At 44.3% G+C, this 17,462-nt stretch overlaps 1 protein-coding gene across 1 annotated transcript in view; it reads right to left on the reverse strand.

Annotated features, from left to right (window-relative positions):
• The window catches only part of LOC144103419 (uncharacterized), a 50,016-nt gene that overhangs the window by 1,051 nt on the left and 31,503 nt on the right, over positions 1-17,462 (reverse strand). The gene's annotated exons all lie outside the window — the stretch shown is intronic.

The following is a 17,462-nucleotide window of genomic DNA, read 5'->3' on the forward strand; positions in this document are numbered from 1 at the left end:
CAATGCACTAATACATAAACTCGGAGAAAAGAACTTTAATGCATGCACAAACTTTATGCCTAAGCAACTCAGCAAAGGGCAGTAATGCTTTCGCATTCCACAAATAAGCAGTTCTAATTATCTGTGCGAAATTTTTATGCATTTTCTTAGGAGCGAGCAACTCTAACGCGCGGCGAAGTAATATCAATATTTCTACTAAATGTTTTATTAGGCAGTGGATAGTACAGTTTTCGTATCGCGTTATTACAAAATCTCCCCCTGAGTCATCTAAATGTCACATGCGACGGCTACCTGTTAGAGGCTTCCACTGAAGAAGAGAAAAAAGGCACATGTTCAAGCAAGCACTATGGGCTGATCAAGAAGGCAAAGCCGGCCCTTCTATAACGGGGATGTCGGCGTCTAGTGAAGAGAGAGAAGTGAGACTGAACTGTTCCATTGGAATCTCAAATAAGCCTATAAATACTGAAGAAATACTAGAAATGACGGATGAAGAAAGCGATGTGAAAAAGCGAGTGGGCGGCCGCTCAATGGTTTACGTGCCTTGATATCACATGACACACAAAAAGGTTTTCTTTCTCTCCATCGCAATGAGGCAAGATTCTATGTACTACTTAGTGCTGAGCAGGTGAACACAGTGACTCGTCAGATAGACACTTACTATTTACGTTCAGTGTACGAAAATCTGCTTGTGTCCTGCTCAAATTATTTTGGGCAATTCTTTTCCAAATCAAAAGAATTAATTAGGAAATGAGGTTTTGAATTTTTTCAAGCCTATATTAAACATTCTTTATCCTTAGATTTCTGCCAGCTCAACTTCAGTTTGCTGGGTTACTCATCAAAGAATAATTTTCGTTATGCGCATCACATAAATATGTACAGTGGTAAAATAAAATACACACTCGCCAAAAATGGTTTTAAAACCACGTTTCGGGACCCCTACGGGTCTCTTGTTCAAAATGACCATGGACAGAATGGGCCGCTTCTTATATGCGCACTTGACACCGCAGGGAGTGGGTGTAGTTATCCGGAAGATTACCCTTCGGCCTGTTAATAACGTAATTCGTGGTCGGTATATAAAAAGATTTTGAAAGGAGCCATAACGATAAAGGTTTCATAGAATAGGGTAATCGCTCAGATAACGACGTCCACTCACTGCGCTATCAAGTGCCCATATAAGAAGCGGCTCATTCAGTCCATCGTCATTGTGAACAAGGGGCCTGTGGGGGTCCCGAAAGGTCATGTTTTAAAACCATTTCAGGTCGAATGGATGTTAAATTCGACCACTATGCTCCCCCCTCGCCAAGAAGGATTCTGTCGAACCCTTGACTACAGATAAATAACTCTCTGAACTCAAGCAGTCTGAATTAAATGAGGTCAATAAAATTTTCAGTCCAGAAGTTACTCCCACAGCCATCGCAAGTTTTTGCCTCGATTCTGGTTATGTGGTTTTTACATCACCGTAACTGCCGAAGCTCAAAATGTTCTATGAAGACAGAATAAACAGGCTACTCACTGAAATGCGAAGCGTGCTCGCCAGGGAATGACACCTAAACCAAGTAAGAGAAATTTAGATATCAACTGGATATCAAGAAATGCATTTGAATGCTCTCTTTCAAGGGATGTTCAAGGAGGGCTTGCCAAAATCTTTGTTCTTTTAAAAGAATAAAATGTGATCGCAATAGCGAAGACGAGCAGTCTACTTGACACAGAAGCAAAAACAAGAATCCGAAGTGCCCTCACACCGCGTTATGAACACAAGCAAGAAGGTAACAAAGTACTGAGGGCGTCAATTATAGCGGATAAGTGCGTAGAAGGGGAAACGTTTACTGGAGGCGTTTTTCCGAAATTTTTTTTTCCGCGGTAAGGCAAAGCTTACAAATTAAAAACGTAGATTTTTGAAAAACTGCGTACTTGATCCGCTAAAGCAAGCAGCAACTATTCGTTAGCGAGGAAATGGAAAATAATATTCTTTTCCACGAATCCGCGTCCAGGAAAATTTTGTAAATGTCTGTACGTGTTCAGAACATTAGCATTTTCTTTCCTAGTAAAATATTAAAGTTATCAGAATATCGAATATTGATATGACTCATTGTTCGATCTTAAAGATCTAGTCAAGAAAAAAAAATTGCCGACGAGTACGTTACTTCCTAACGCCAAATTCGAGCGCAGCTCATCAGCTGTTTCAGATTTTCGATAGATTGAGGCAAAGAATTCGAGTACACACTGAACACAGTGCTACCAAACTAATTGTCTGTAAACTGCCACCAGAAGGCCTTTGTGGCACCCTCATTCTTTTCGAGCCTTTCTTTGCGTGTGGCCTCAGTGGCGCGAACGGCAGGGTGTTCTCAACTGTGGCGCGTAGCCTCTGATTTAGCGACGCGCACTCCTGGATCGTCTCAACTGCGGCGACGGTAAGCTCCTGCTATGGCGGCACGCTTCTCTGGTTTCTGGCGGCGACGGCGCTGGGCCTCTGCCGGGTAGTTCGTTTAAGAGCAGCGCCAGACGAAGGACATACACCGGCTGGCTTGCTCGGGCTCAAAAAGAATTTTCAGAGAATAAACGATTTATACAGACAGGCGGTTCGCTGTGGCGAACGGCGGTGGCTATGCGTTTCGGCTCGGGCGGTGCACATATCAAGATCCGCCGCCACTGATCCGGCGCTCTTATTGCCCTCGCACAGGGGTGTCATTGCAGGAGAAGCGAAGATAACAATTAAGTTATACAGCTAGAAGCCGTGGGATGCAGCGCGGAAGCGCATAGGAACGTTGCGCAGCAAAGAGATAGCAGCGACTGACTGATGCCGCTGACTCCACCAGCGAGTCAAGTGACCGTGGCTCTGCGCTTCGGCTTATTATGCACGCACCGTGGCACGCTGATGCCGAGTCGGCGCTCCGGCAACCGGAGAACTCCGCGGGCTATCGCGCGGTCGCCGCCACGGAGGAAAAAGGGTTGGTTTGGTTGGTTTACAAGGTGTAGCGTTCCAAAGCGACTCAGGCTATGAGGGACGCCGTACTGCAGGGCTCCTGAAATTTCGACCACCTGGGGATCTTTAACGTGCACTGACATCGCACAGCACAAGGGCCTCTAGAATTTCGCCTCCATCGAAATTCGAGCGCCGCGGCCGGGATCGAGCCGCGTCTTTCGGGTCAGCAGCCGAGCGCCATAACCACTGAGCCACGGCGGCGGCACGGAAAATGGCGTGGTGGGGGGTACACGGTGTTGCGAACGGCGGCGGTTATGCGTGTCGGCTTGGACGTGCGGGAGAAATGGCGCCTGGAGCGCGAGGAGCTTGAGCAGCTCGCAGCTTGAGCTGCGCGCTGCTCCGGCTGCAGACCTGGTTACGAGGGACAAAGGAGACGCCGCGAAACGCAGGAGTGGGGGCCAACGTGCTGCGCTCTAAAAGCGGAAAAGGCAATTCAGTTTCAGATGAGACGTAAACACAGGAACCAGGAGGTTCTTGGGTTTTCCAGTGAGGCATGAGCTGCTGAATAATGCATGAAAGTAAAACCATTTTAGCATACCTTCTCCACATGCCGAAGCCAGAAGACCTGCTATAGTAAGGCATACGGACCACACAATCTTGAAAGCCACCAACGTTCTCTTTCTGCAGCTGTGCGTCTTCTGATGTTTTCGTGGCTCCGATACACTTGCTTGGCTCGTAAAGAGCTCCATTAGCTTCCCTGAATAATATTCCGGCACGCTGTGAAGACTGAGCTCCGGCCTATCTTCGCCCATTTTCACCTGTAAAGAACGCAACATCGTTATTCGCTCTAGTGTCTTCGCCATAAGGTCTCTTACTTCATTATACAACACATCCACAGAGCTTGTCAACAAGGCTATTGATATTCACAGTTTTTTTTTGTCGAAGCCTGGTCATTATCTAGTCCCCCGTCCCAAAAAAAAGAAAGAAGCGTAAGACTATTTCTTTGGTATACGAAAGGGAGAATGAAGCTGTCGCGGAATAGCAAAGAGGCATGAAATCGCGCAAGAGAAGCCTTAAAAGCGAAAAACTCACCTTCAACAGTAAAAGCTTCACAGCAGTAACATATGCTTGCAGTATTTCGTGGCAGTACTACTTTCGGCAGAGAATCTTAATTAAGGAGGACTTTTCTCTTAAAAACTTGTCAACGGGAATGAATTGTTTGAGTAAACGTACATGTTGCTCGTATTATTAGATGAAACACTTTAGTTGAGATGTTTATCGGACGCAACATGAAAGGCTAAGCCTGGCTCGACAAATCTCACAGCTCTAAGTCGCCTTCTTAATGAACGACCTTTTGGTCTTTAACCGAGCCGTTTCTGCAAGAACTGCCTCGTGGTGCAAAGATGAAATGCGGCGAAAAGGGGAGCAAGGAAATTTTGTCATAAAGAATCGCAAGCTGCTGATTACATAAGGGCCTAGAAATGCAACTTTCCCTCGGAAAAGTTCGCATGGCCTCAAAAGCGGCTGTTCCGTCTGTACATGAAATTTGGCTGCAATTAAACTCCTTTCAAACGAACTACTTTAGTGATTCCAGAGGTGGTGGGATATGCTATTGTGCCATCTTTAGTTACTGAGGTGCACTGTTGTAGCCAGTAGTGGCAGTAATGGTGCAGGTACCGCTAAAGCGTGTACAAAATGTTGTAAAGAATCTAACCCTCTACAGCACGGAGGCTATCTATTGCGCCTATTGTGAGCGCGACTATTCTCACTTTTCTATCGGAGCGGTCGTTTCTTATATTGAAAAAAAGAGTGGCGCTTCATGCGACGAAATGAGAAAGGTGTCACTGACCATAATCGAAAAAGCAAAAGTCGTTTCCAAACCTACACGCATGTCTCGCCAAAGCCCCTGTTCCGCACGTTGTGAAGAAGAAACCCGTACCTGACCAAACTAGTTTTCTTCGAACGCTGGACAACAGTGTTATTTTAACGGCTGTCGCTGAGGTAGGCCCTGTCGTGCCGCAAAGCTCAAACGTCATTCAAGTAAGTTAGGGGGAACACTTAAGCTGCGCTGTTAAAAGCATCAAGAAATATCGCTACTGACTCCTTTCAGCGGTTTTTCTTCGCACGCAGTGCGTGTTCGTTGCTCACATTCAGGCATGTATCGCATTTGCCAGGAGTGAGTTTCCGCATTGTTGTCCTTGAACTCTTCCGCACTTAATTTTACTGGCGTAATGTACTCACCCCACTAATTAGCATATTATGAAGCCTGAAATTAGGTCAGCCCTACTCATACATCACCGCTCCTTTACCTTGCAGTTGAGGCAAGTGAACGCGCCTAGGTCGCTTAATAAAGCAATGAATTTTCTTTGTGCAAAATATAAAAATCTTATTACATTGGGTCTTTTGATGCATGCGCCGAAGTTTATTTCATATTAAAAGTCCTCTCCCCTGATATTTGAATTGCAGTCATCCACTCGTGACGTTAAGGGTGTTGGGTTTCTGGACACAGCCCCGTAGACAGCGGATAACGCGGACTTTTCTGCTGAATGAGACCCTTAATGGTGTCTCGTTAGAACTGAACGCTTTTTCAAGACACACATTATCATTTTTTTCTTTCATAACGAGGTAGGTGCACGACAGAGTTTGCAAGACAACAAGGCGAGAGCTCTACAACTCTTCTAAGCTTAATATTTGCTCTGTAGAGGGCTTCTACTGCGGTCCGTAGGCGTTCCCAGAAGACGATTGGCCGCTAGGGTGTCGTGAAGTGCGGACGCGCTTCACGTTGGCTCCGTCCAAAGACAGCGTATTTTGCCAATCGTCTGCAGCACCAGCATTGAAACCTTCGCCAAGAGCCACGTGAAGGTGAGGGCGATATAAAAGAACAGCACAAGATAAAATAGCATGCGTGAGAACACCGCTCACAAAAGAGCACAGCGACAAAACAGCACAAGGAAAAACGACATAGCGACAGAACGGCACAGGGAGAGACCAGCATGGCGACAAAACAGCACAGGGAAAAACAACAGGCGTCAGAACAGCACACCAGACAAAACGGCAAAGCGACAAAACAGCACAGCGAAAAAACAGCCCGACGACATAAGAGCACAGGGAAAAAAACAGTACGACGACTGAACAGCACGTCGAAGTGCAGTGCAGCGCTGCTGGGGAGGTGAACTATCACTGCCGTAACCAGAAACGGTAAATCACAACACATACGGCATCGGCATCCGGAGTTAGCGAGTACTCGTTTCGCAGAATGGATAAGGAACACGGTAGGGTAATAATCACGATCTCAAATATTGTATTTTTTATAGCGTGTAATGGAATGAATCACGCTGAAGAACTTCTTCTGGAAGCATCGATTCTGCGGAATGACCATCTTGGTGCTGAATTATGGCAAATACGCCCGTAGCAGGGCTCTGGGTGTACCAGATGTTCTCATTTTTCAAAACTTTCACTTTCGTCAATTGTATCTTCAGCAATTTTGTTTGGAGCGAGCTACAGGGCCTTAACGCACTCAAAATATCCAGCATGCGATGCTTAGTTTTAAAGAAAGGATTGCCCGAGCTGACATTTTCAGGTTGTTTGGTGTTGAACATGGATGCTGCCCACTAGTTGTATGAGGCAAACCGGCGGTTACTCTACTTTGCGAAATGGGCTACACTGCTGACCAGAAAACTCATGCATCAATGCGCATTGTAATTTTGTTTAACTTTATATTGAGCCCTTTTTTAACTTCGAATAGAAATATCTCGAAACATCAGTTTTCCCCACATTTGACCAAAGCTGCTTTTTTCGCTAGGAAGCCAATCTTGTTAATACAAATTTTCGCCAAATTTGGCTGTTTTGCTCAGGAATAATAAGAAACACCTAAAACACACCTCACCTAACCAACACAGGTTGGAGTCTACTAAAGCAGAGTTGTAGAATGAACGCAGAAAATTTCGTTTCACAGGATGTTTATTGTCAAATCAGGCTTGAAGATTGGGAGCGTCCAGCATAGAAAATGACAAGAGTAACTAATTAATAATATGCGACGGCTTGCTTCATTATAGACAGACAGGAAAGCTGTTCATAATTATACCAAAAGGATGGCTCCAGCTCTGATAGTAGCAGTAGCAGCAGCAGCAGCAGCAGCAGCAGCAGCAGCAGCAGCAGCAGCAGCAGCAGCAGCAGTAGTAGTAGTAGTAGTAGTAGTAGTAGTAGTAGTAGTAGTAGTAGTAGTAGTAGTAGTAGTAGTAGTAGTGGTAGGGGTAGTTGTAGTAGTAATAGTATAAGACATTTATTACGCCAAGAGTTACAGGCTGAGCATATTTCTGGTAGATACTCATAAAAAGGGCCGCCAACCGCCGGGCTTCCTTTCATGCTATTTAAAAACTACAAACCAAAAGACGGCCGAGCTAAAGTACTTCCCTGAGGCGTTACTGACATCGTCGTATAAACTACTATAGAAACCCAACGACGTCTTGCTATAAAGCCGTTATGTGTTTAAATGATAGCTACGACGTTGAATATTGTTTCACCGAATATGCTTGAACTTCTCTAAAGACATTATCAGCAAGCTGTATACAGACAGCGTCATGAAACCCCGCGGCAAAAGCAAGTGCACTATGATAAACTACACGGGGCACTTGACCGCAGAGCGGATGCCCGGGCCATTTAATCTCTCAGTTTCCCAGATTATTCTTACATATATCACCGAAAGAAAGTAGATCATTGAAGCCAACCAAGCAAGGACTACTTAACCACTACTCCTGCCAAATGCACCGTTCAAGCAACGCTGTTACCCACCAGTGCCCAAAGTTGTCCCGAGTGGCATCTTTAGCGTCACAAATAAATAAATAAATAAGCAATGTTGTTACTCTATAAATGAACCTCCCCTGTTTCTTAATGAACCAGCAAAACGAGCACTCGCCAACTCCAAAGGTCGCTGCCGCATATGTTGTGATTTACAGTTTGCGGTTATGCTTATGATAGTTCATCCCTGCAGCAGCTGCACCGTACTCCGATGTGCTGTTTTTCCCTGTGTTCTTCTGTCGTCATGCTCTTTTTGTGACTTGCTGTTTCGTCGCTGTGCCGTTTTGTCTGGTGTGCTGTTTTGACGCGTGCTGTTTTTCCCCTGTGCTTTTCCCCCTGTGCCATGCTGTTGTTACCCTGTGCCGTTTTGTCGCTGTGTCGTTTTTACCAGTGCTGTTTTTGTGCTGTGCTGTTTTTTGTCGGCAGTTTGACACACGCTGTTCTGACGTGTGCTCTTCTTTCGTGCCCCCGAAGGTGAGCGCCACCAGCAGACAAATGTTTGGACAATCGAGACCATTTTCGGGTCCTCACGGCCCCTTTTTCACCAGAGCCAGCGCGCGGCTTGAGTTAGGCTTCGGTCCACCTGGAACCAGGTCTACTGCGTCAAGACCTAGCTCCCCTCGAATCCCCACCATGGAGGTGCATGTGCCCGGAGAGACCCTCGTGATGGATATGTACTTTTCCAAAGATAACTAGGGCGGTTGAGGTGGAGCAAATGTAGAGGTTGTTTGAGTAAGATTGCAAAAGAACTTAAGTTTTCAGCGCACATAAGAACGTCGTTTATATATGTAAGAATGCCATACTTGCCTGTGCGCGGCATAAGCTTTTGAGATATCATCTGTTTGCTCCTTTGGAGTCTGGATGGAGGAGAAGGAGGAAGAGGAAAGGAAGGGAGTTTTGCTACCCTGCACTAGGAGAAAGAACTGAGGGGATAACGAGATGAAGGAGAAAATAAACTACCAGAGAACTGAAGTCACTATCCAAACTCAGCAAGCGCTCGGTTAAGTGACAGCTTGTCGTGCAGGCCAGGAGTTCTCAAGAAATGAAGCGGTGCTTTGGATGCCTTCACCGCCGAAGATCGCCGCGGCCAGTAGGCGATGTGTGATAAACGTTGTCTTTTTTTAGTACGAAGGCCTGAGGCTAAATTGCCAATAAGCACTATAAAGGTTAATTGCTGAAAACTAGGCACATCTAGTAATGTATTGTATGATGTCCACTAAGAGCAATGGATGCACTACATATTAATGCACCGTCGTATAGTGGAATTTACTTCTTACCAGCGTTTCTTGTCTCCAAGGGATAGAACAATTGGAAAATCCCAGGAGCCAGATGCCGGAAGAATAATGCCTTGCTGCAACAGCATCTTGGTTTGAGTTTCTAGAAAACCGCGATCGTCAGGATCATATCTGTATATAGAGGTGGTCTTTAGTGGACAGTATTTGGCAAGAGGGCAGTGCGGATTGCATGCATGTGTAATCACCAAGGCCGTTATCATGACGGGCAAAAGTAGCGTTCCTTCTGGCCATAACATCTCTGATGGCTCACGACTGGTCCAAAGAGAGCTGCCCTCCATGTTGAGCTGGTGGAATGTTTTGAACGGGGGCTGAGAGGTTTTGTGTTGACTGTGATGCCAGGTGGAGTGGCAGAGGGACTGCTTGCCTCTAGGGTATGAGCCAGTAATGCTGGCCCGGGGGTCTGCTCTTCTGATGGCAAAGGACCTTTCTCCAGAAAATCATTGGAAGTAGACTGAGAAGACTAAAAATCTTTAACGAGCAGCAAGAATAGCGTTAGCCACGCGCTGGCCAAGCTTTTAACTGGCAATAAATTGATATTTGTGTCTGCGTGTTGAAACTGGACTGGCCTTGATCGGTTAAATAATCGAGCGAGCATGCGCTGATGAAACCCAATCTTTCCCTAATGTGAAGAGAACCACGTTGTTCTCCAGGCCTTAGGCTCCCACAACTCCTGAAATCGGGCCGATAGCTAATATTTGGAAGGCTGCTCGAATAGGTAGCACTGTACTGCATGCAACAAAGAGTAGAGGAGGCTCAGTACAAAGGAACAGCATCCAAATTACAAGGGTAGCTTTGATAATTAGTGTGACTCTAAGGGTGGTGACAATCCTCACGTCACGTCAAGCAGTTGTTACGGGGAGGTCTCGACAAATGCATGAGCAGCGCTGACAGGTACTGTATGGCATGAGTGTAGAAGAAAGCTCACGCATGCTTATTCTCAGCCTTCAAGGGCACTGATAGCCACTTCACGGTCGATTTTTATATATATACAAAAATAATTGCACCCATGGGGGATGCGTATTGTTTCAACTATTAAGGGCGACTAACGGCCGTTGAACGCACCTTATTGAAAGCGGTTACTAATAAAAGAATCAAAGCAAGTTAAAACATCTCAATCCAAGTATAGCGCTGAGAGTTGCAAAAATAACGGTAGATTGTAAACCTTGATTTATGCTGTGGAGAATTCTTGAAAAATTACATTTTTAGTGATCTTTTCTACTGTAGTCCATATTGGATATTTAAAATGGAACAAGACAGTAAACGAATATTTCTTAACATTATGCACCAACTAGCCAAACAATGTTTTACTTAAATTAAATAGTTGCTAGCAATGAAAATGAGCATCGAAAGCTGTGTTGGCGAGATGTATATAATTCATGAGAGGTGATAAGAAATCATATGGTGGAGAGTAGAAAATATGCTGAGTGAGTTTAGATGTAATATTGGTTCGAGGAACCGGTCAACGATGCAGAGGTAGATGTTTATTCCCTGATACATATCATAGAACCATGTTCGCACTTTTTAAAAATTCTAAATGTAGCATACCGCCACAGCCTAAAAACTTATGTTAGAAAAAAGATGTGTGCAAATAACGTTTTTACCTGGAAGTGTAAGTTGATATTTTCACTTCACAACGATAGCAGCACTTTCGAATAGTGAGCCGGCTTCTGAGTGCTGATGAATTCAATTCACACTAGAAGCATCGGACAAACACGGAGGTGCCGCTTGACTGCACAGTACAGTTGCACAGCTTCAGCAAAAAAAAGCTGAAAGAAATATTTTAAACGCTGAGAGAGCTGCAGCTTTCACGGCCATACCATCAGCATAATTAGGAGAAAGCTCATTACCTTTATGAGCAAACAGAAAAGTTCTGAACCTGAAGGTTAGGGTTAAGATATATTTTGTACGTTCTGAGAAGAAAGTGATCCTCTAAATCATAAAGTCATTGATCTTATTAAGCCTAATGATACATATCGCAGATATCACGTGTGTTAATGAATTTCGAAGAGCGCAGCAGATGTTTTTTGTATGCGAAAGCCGCATGGTGGTACCGCTGTATCATGGCGCTTTGTTGTTAAAAAGAGTGCACCTGAGGAGAAAAGGGGCATGAGTCGGCTTCTTTATTTGCAAACTATAAAAATGCCACAATCTCTTACGTAGTCGGCCGTTCCAAAAAGTCAAACTATGAGCCCTAAAAGCCGGTTATGTTTTCATTTATACTTTCGAAGTAACGTGTCTACATCAAGAATGTGTATTGTTCATAACATGAATCACGGTAGTCAAGTTTGAAGGTCTGAAGGCACACGGAGTGGATGCTCATAAAAGGAAGGTAGTTAATAGGAGATACACTTGCTGTTTCTTTTGTTCTTATGAGTGCAGTGTGTTATTCGATACCGCCGTTTGCCAACATGACGCCGTTGCCAGCTGCGCCACGTTAAAACAACAGTCTAAAGCTAGACATTTTTGGCAGCCTGCACTGATGGGTTCACAATGGGGAAGTGGCACACCAGATGATATGACACAAGTGTATTCCTCCTTCCAGATTGATCAGACAAGCTATAAATGCTCAAATAATAGCCAAAACAGCATCATGAAGATTACCCCCATGAGGCTACTTCAGCACTGCTCCTAACCAGAAGCGGTTGTCACATCATCAAGGCATAGAAGAAAAAAATTGAAGCAAGCTGAAAGATCTCCCAGTACAAGTAAAGTAAAAGTAGTCGATGAAGCCTGTGTGTTAAAGCAACATAAAGAACAACGCTGTCTAGCGAGAGATCTGTTTCAGTCATGTACCGTATTCAGGTTTGTTTTAGCAAACGGCCCACCAATAGATGCTTGTAAATGTCTGCTTAGACGTCTCGGCAGAGGCACACCGAACACGCAGCGGGAAGAAGCATCCGATGCCAGTCGAATTGAAGGTGTCTGGGGAAGTAAGGACAATCACCTGTCCTGCTTTCTTTTCTCCCCTCTTTTTCGTCTTGAATACGTATAGCATTTTCCCCCTTTCCTGCGGCGTTTCCATGTGTGTTTTGTTAATGGGTTGTCAACAACATCTTTTTTCTTCGCGCTTTTAACCTCTGCGTCGGTCTATCTTTGCCGTCTTATTAATTGTTAACTTGCATCGTTTTAGTTGCCTTTAATGTTCTGCACACACACAAACACAATACCAGTATTTTTCCTACTCGTTCTATTATCTTATATATCCACGTTTCATGTCTTCATGATACTGCTCTCTTTTTCTTTCTTAAACGCTTTAGGCTTCTACATCCTAGATGACTTCTTTCCCCTCTTCCCCTTGTATTGAACATTGGCGCCATGAACTTCGGCTTCCTCTTCTTTCATTTATTTTTGTTTTGTTTGCTGATTTTGCCTTTAAATATTATCGTTTCGTAGTTTGAGCGGTTAGAACAATTTCATTTATCTTGAAATGGCTTTCAGCTCGGCAAAGCGCACCTCGGTGTGATTGCCTCCCTGTTTCATTTATGTTGTTTCTTATATATTTTCCTGCAAGGATAAAAAGAAGGGTAACAAAAATAGGGGGGGGGGGGTGATCAAGAGTGAACGAACTAAACCCAGCATAGGGCACCAGACGTGCTCTTTTCTCGAGCAGAGGGTGGTGCACCAGCCTGGCAGAGTAGTTTTGGTGCTCGGGAGTCAGGGGCTACATACAGGAAAGCCACTGAAACTTGCTGGCTTTGTGTGGCTGGGCCCTTCACGTGGGACATCCCATGCTTACGTCACATTGACCCAGAAAACATTCTCAGTGTGAAAAACTGTCGAGACATCTCCGCAAAGCGCGGTGCAGCCACCGATGCTATAAAGTAGTCGCATTTTCTGAAGATCATTGTTGAAGGCGTTGCGGGCATTGAGAACGGGAGAAGTGAGGATGCACAAAAAAAAATTTGGCCTCCTTCATGTTGCCTCTTAAATAGAGGAAAAGGAATTCACGACTGAACTTAATCTATATATTAATGGTTAGGCTGACAAGGACAGTTACTTGGAGCAGTTTCTCAACTGTTCATCGTACAATATTCACCTTAAAGCTATTTCACTACATGACGTCACAGAATCTTGGCTCAATATTTATTTCCAGCATTCTTCAAATCTCCGGGAGGGTGAGAAAAAGAAAACTGCAAAACAACCGCCACCATTTTCTTCAAATTCCTGATCAGTTGGTGTGGCCGGGTTCTGTTAGAAAACGGCGTCCACCTTCTAACCACGGAAAATATGATGCACCAAGAGCGGACGCCTGGTGTGCATGGAAAAGCATCGTAACTGCGAAAAAGCAAGAATATAGACGCAAATACGTAAATTCTTCAATATTTTGCACTTTTTGGATAAAATAAAATATCATAGCTACTTTGAACAATAATGACGGCTTGACACTGCCATGCAAAAGTTTTTGCTTTGGAGTTTGAACGAAAATTTTGCAGCGATAATTCTTAAACACGTAGAGACTAAGAAACTAGAGAAAGTAAGGAAATTCGACATCATTCCGTCATGCGGGCTCCGCATTTCCAGAGCACATTAGACCGCAGTGTTCCGCATTAATCCGATTGTAACATCCTCATAAGTGCCTTGGAGTTAAAAACTTTTGCCGACTCCGTGGTTTTTTCTGCACAAAAAGGAGTGTTCTTATCTGGACGCTCTTGCGTGAGCAGTTATCCTGACGCGCCTGCGTGAAGGCTTTTGTTTTGTTTGTGGTTTTTCTCTCTTTTTGTGTGTTTCATGAATAAACGCTCAGTTGCGAGTAAGCGCTTCTGTTGTTTGGTCTTCCTGGTCCGATGGTCCTGAGTGCGCTTTGTATATTTTTTCCAACATTAAAAACTATTTTATAAAATCACTTAAAGGAATCCTCTTCATGCCAGGTGTAGCCATCGTTTTCTCAGAATCTGAATAACCTCATCAGCCTGCCTCGCTTTCTCCCGCACCCTGCTGCTCTTGGCTTCCCACGGAACCAAGTCCGTTGCGCTCTACGACCAACGCATATCTTGCCGTAACATTATATGCCCTGCCTATGCTCATTTCTTCAGTAGTGACCGAAATTTAGAGAGCAGCTCTGAGGTGCGCGTTGTCGGGTTCAGCCGCGTAGCTGTTGAAGGCGTAACCGTGCGGTTAGCAGGGTGCGGGATAAAATTAGGTGGGCGGAAGAGGTAAAGAAGATTACGGGGATACGGATGTCGCAGCTGGAACAGAACATGCTAAATGGAGAGGTATCGAAGAAACCTTTATCCTGCAGTGGGCGGAGTCCGGCTGTTGATGATAACGATGAAAATAAAGCTCATATATACTTCAACTTACAGGGGCAGTGGTAAAGCTCCTTTCATGAGTTTTGAGCAGGTGCTAAAGTAATAAAACCTGACCATATTGTCGAAGTTAATTGTACCTCGTGGTTCATATCTGCGGATACTACCAGCCCTGAGTAGCTTTATTCTGTTAGCCCTGCTAAAGCTTCCCGTTCTATTCTAAAATGTTCTTTTCTTCCAAGGCTATTGTACGGCACTTTCATTTTCTCGATATTGCTTTTACATCCACTGTTTCCCTTTGCCTGTCTGGGTGACTATTCATTTTTGAATTCGTCGCCTTAACTACTCAGCCAGGCTGTCATCTGCGAATCACACAATACTAACGGGCTCTATACTGACTTTTATCATCAAGTATTCCCTATCCAAATCTCTCAATGCCTACTGTAAACACACAGCGAACTGCATTAGTATGATCGTTGCTACGTACCTGACAGCTTTCCTTTTTGGCAATTTTTTACTTTCTCTATTAAGGATTGAGGCTGTGCTGCCTTAATTTACTCTTGGCAATTATTTTACTTATGACTCCTATACTGCCTGTTTCGTAATTTCTGCATAGTTAGTGAAGATTTTTCTTGAATTTTTGTGAAAGGTATATAAAAGAGTTCCTTATACCCCCGCAGTTGCCTTCACCTGGATTAGTGCATGCACGTTGTTTATTGTAGAGTAACCTTTAAAAATAGCAAGTTTGTATTTTGGTTGATTAAAGTCGTTGTTTTGCCGAATTCTATTAGCGTTTACTTGAGAACCACCTTGTATGCAGCGGACAGTAAGCTGTTCAGTCCCAGATTTTAAACTGAAACCGTCCTCTTCTTTATGGATTCGTATAATGTTAGCGCTATTTTAAGAATGTGTTGCTCTCACAGTAATCATAGCTCTGAATTGATATCTGTGTTATTATATTTCTTACGCTGAACACTATGGTCATCGTCCTTATAAAAGCGGTATGTCGGTTCGTTCTCACCGTTAATTTGTTGATGTGCTGCTTCCCTATTAGTTAAAACTGGTATTTTTTTCGTTATAAGCTATTTCGAGACCTTACTATCCTGCTGGCGCTACATCTCACATTGGCCAGCACTTCCGCAACTTACGCGATGGACAGATGTGCTGACAGTCAGCAGCATAATATGTTATTTCAATTCGCCCATAGGTCTCTTCGAAGTCCACTTCAGCTTCTAACGTAAGTGGTAAAATGGTATTAATGTCATGTGAAATATTTCTTTCTTGAACCTCTCTTATGCATTCTCTTCCAGAGTTCCTGGAACCTAAGCCAATGTAACGCACTTCCTCGTATCCTGTCTGTAACCCGCCTGCCTTTGCATAGAAGTCCCCCAGCAGTGCAGTCTGTAATGTATGTTTGCTGTTATGATGTTCGATTTCATGCCATCGTGGGTGAGTTTGATTATCTGGTGATTGTGACTGAATGTAGGTGCGACATCCTGTAGCAACTTCTGTTGTAACATGCTTTTCTTCGTAATCACGATAACTGCTGCCCTGTCATTAGTGCTGCTGAATTCTTCCATCATCATCATCATCATCATCATCATCATCATCGTCATCATCATCATCATCATCATCATCATCATCATCATCATCATCATCAACCTTAATGGACCCAGTGCAGGGAAAGACCTCTCCCATTGTCTGCAATTAACGGTGTCCTTTGCCAGCTGCGCCCACTTCTCAATCTCATCCACCCACCTAACCTTCTGCCTCCCCATGCGACGCTTGCCTTCTATTGAAATCCACTCCGTTATCCTGAATGACCGCCGGTTATCTTGTCATAACATTTCATGCCCTGCCCAAGCCCATTTCTCCTCTTGATTTCGCCTGGGATGGCAATAACCGGCGTTTGTTCCCTCACCCACTCTGCCAGCTACCGGTCTCTTCAAGTTGCACCCATTAATTTTCTTTCCATGGGTCGCTACCTTTTCCTTAATTTAAGCTGAACCCTTTTCGTTAGCCTCCACGTTTCTGACCCGTCGGTGATTACACGCAAGATACAGCTCCTGTACACTTTCCTCTTGAGGGATATCAATAAATTGCCATTCGTGATCTAAGAGAGCCTGACGTATGCGCTCCACCCAACTCGTATCCTCCTAGTTTTTCCCTATCATGATCCGGATAAGCTGTCACCCCCTGCCCTAAGTTGACGTATTAATTTACAACTTCAAGCACCTCGCTGCCAGTTGTGAGCTGTTGTTGCCTAGCCAGACTCTTCGATATTTCTTTGGTTTCCCGCAGATTACATTTTAGACCCACCGTTCTGCTGTGCCTGTCTAACTCATTGGCCATGATTTTCAGTTAACCTTCCGAGTGACTCAGCAAGGCAATCGCAGATTATTTAGGTATTCTTCCTTTACTCTTATCCCCAACTGTTCTCAATCCTGGTCAGAGAAAAAAATCCTGTTAACAGGAGGTGAATAGCACTGGTGAGATCGTGTCTTCTTTCTTGTCGCCCTTCCTTAGTGGAATGTTATTGCTGCCGTTATGAAGGACAATGGTAGCCGTGTAGTCCAGTATTTTCCCATCAGACTATTTTATACCCTGTTTCAGCATTTACTGCATGACTGCTGGGGTTTTCATTGAGTCAACTAGTTTCTCATAATCAGTACATGGTCTACATGTAGGGGTTGCCTATGTTCTGCGCGTTTCTGTGTCACCTGAATGGTGAATAGAGCCTACAGTCCAGGACCCTTTACGGGGCCCGCCTATTCATTTGGCTGACTAAAGTCAAAGGTAATCCTGATAATAATTATTAAAATTATTTATTAATCATTACCCTCCCCATCGTATCTGGTTGGTGACAAGTTTTGTACGGGCATTACTTTCTAAAGCGCTCAACATCATCCGATTAACTGCCAGTTTTCTTCCTATTTCCAAAGTACTCTTTTGACATTAACCAAGAATCTTTTAGTCAACTTCTACTTGCTTATACTTTCGAAAATTGAGCACCTCCTGGCTATTACGAAACTCTAGAGCTTCACGTGTACCGGCAGCACCATCGTGCACCACCAGTGGCAGCGCTATCTAGAAGCGGCAACTAAATGCCATTTCCACATAGCACCATTCCTACTGAAAAGATTTTCCTATCTGCTTCCTTAATCTCTTAATTTATGAGCCCAACTGCCAAACCTGTTTGCC

Source organism: Amblyomma americanum, chromosome 9 (assembly GCF_052857255.1).
Source record: "Amblyomma americanum isolate KBUSLIRL-KWMA chromosome 9, ASM5285725v1, whole genome shotgun sequence".
Lineage (NCBI taxonomy): Eukaryota > Metazoa > Arthropoda > Arachnida > Ixodida > Ixodidae > Amblyomma > Amblyomma americanum.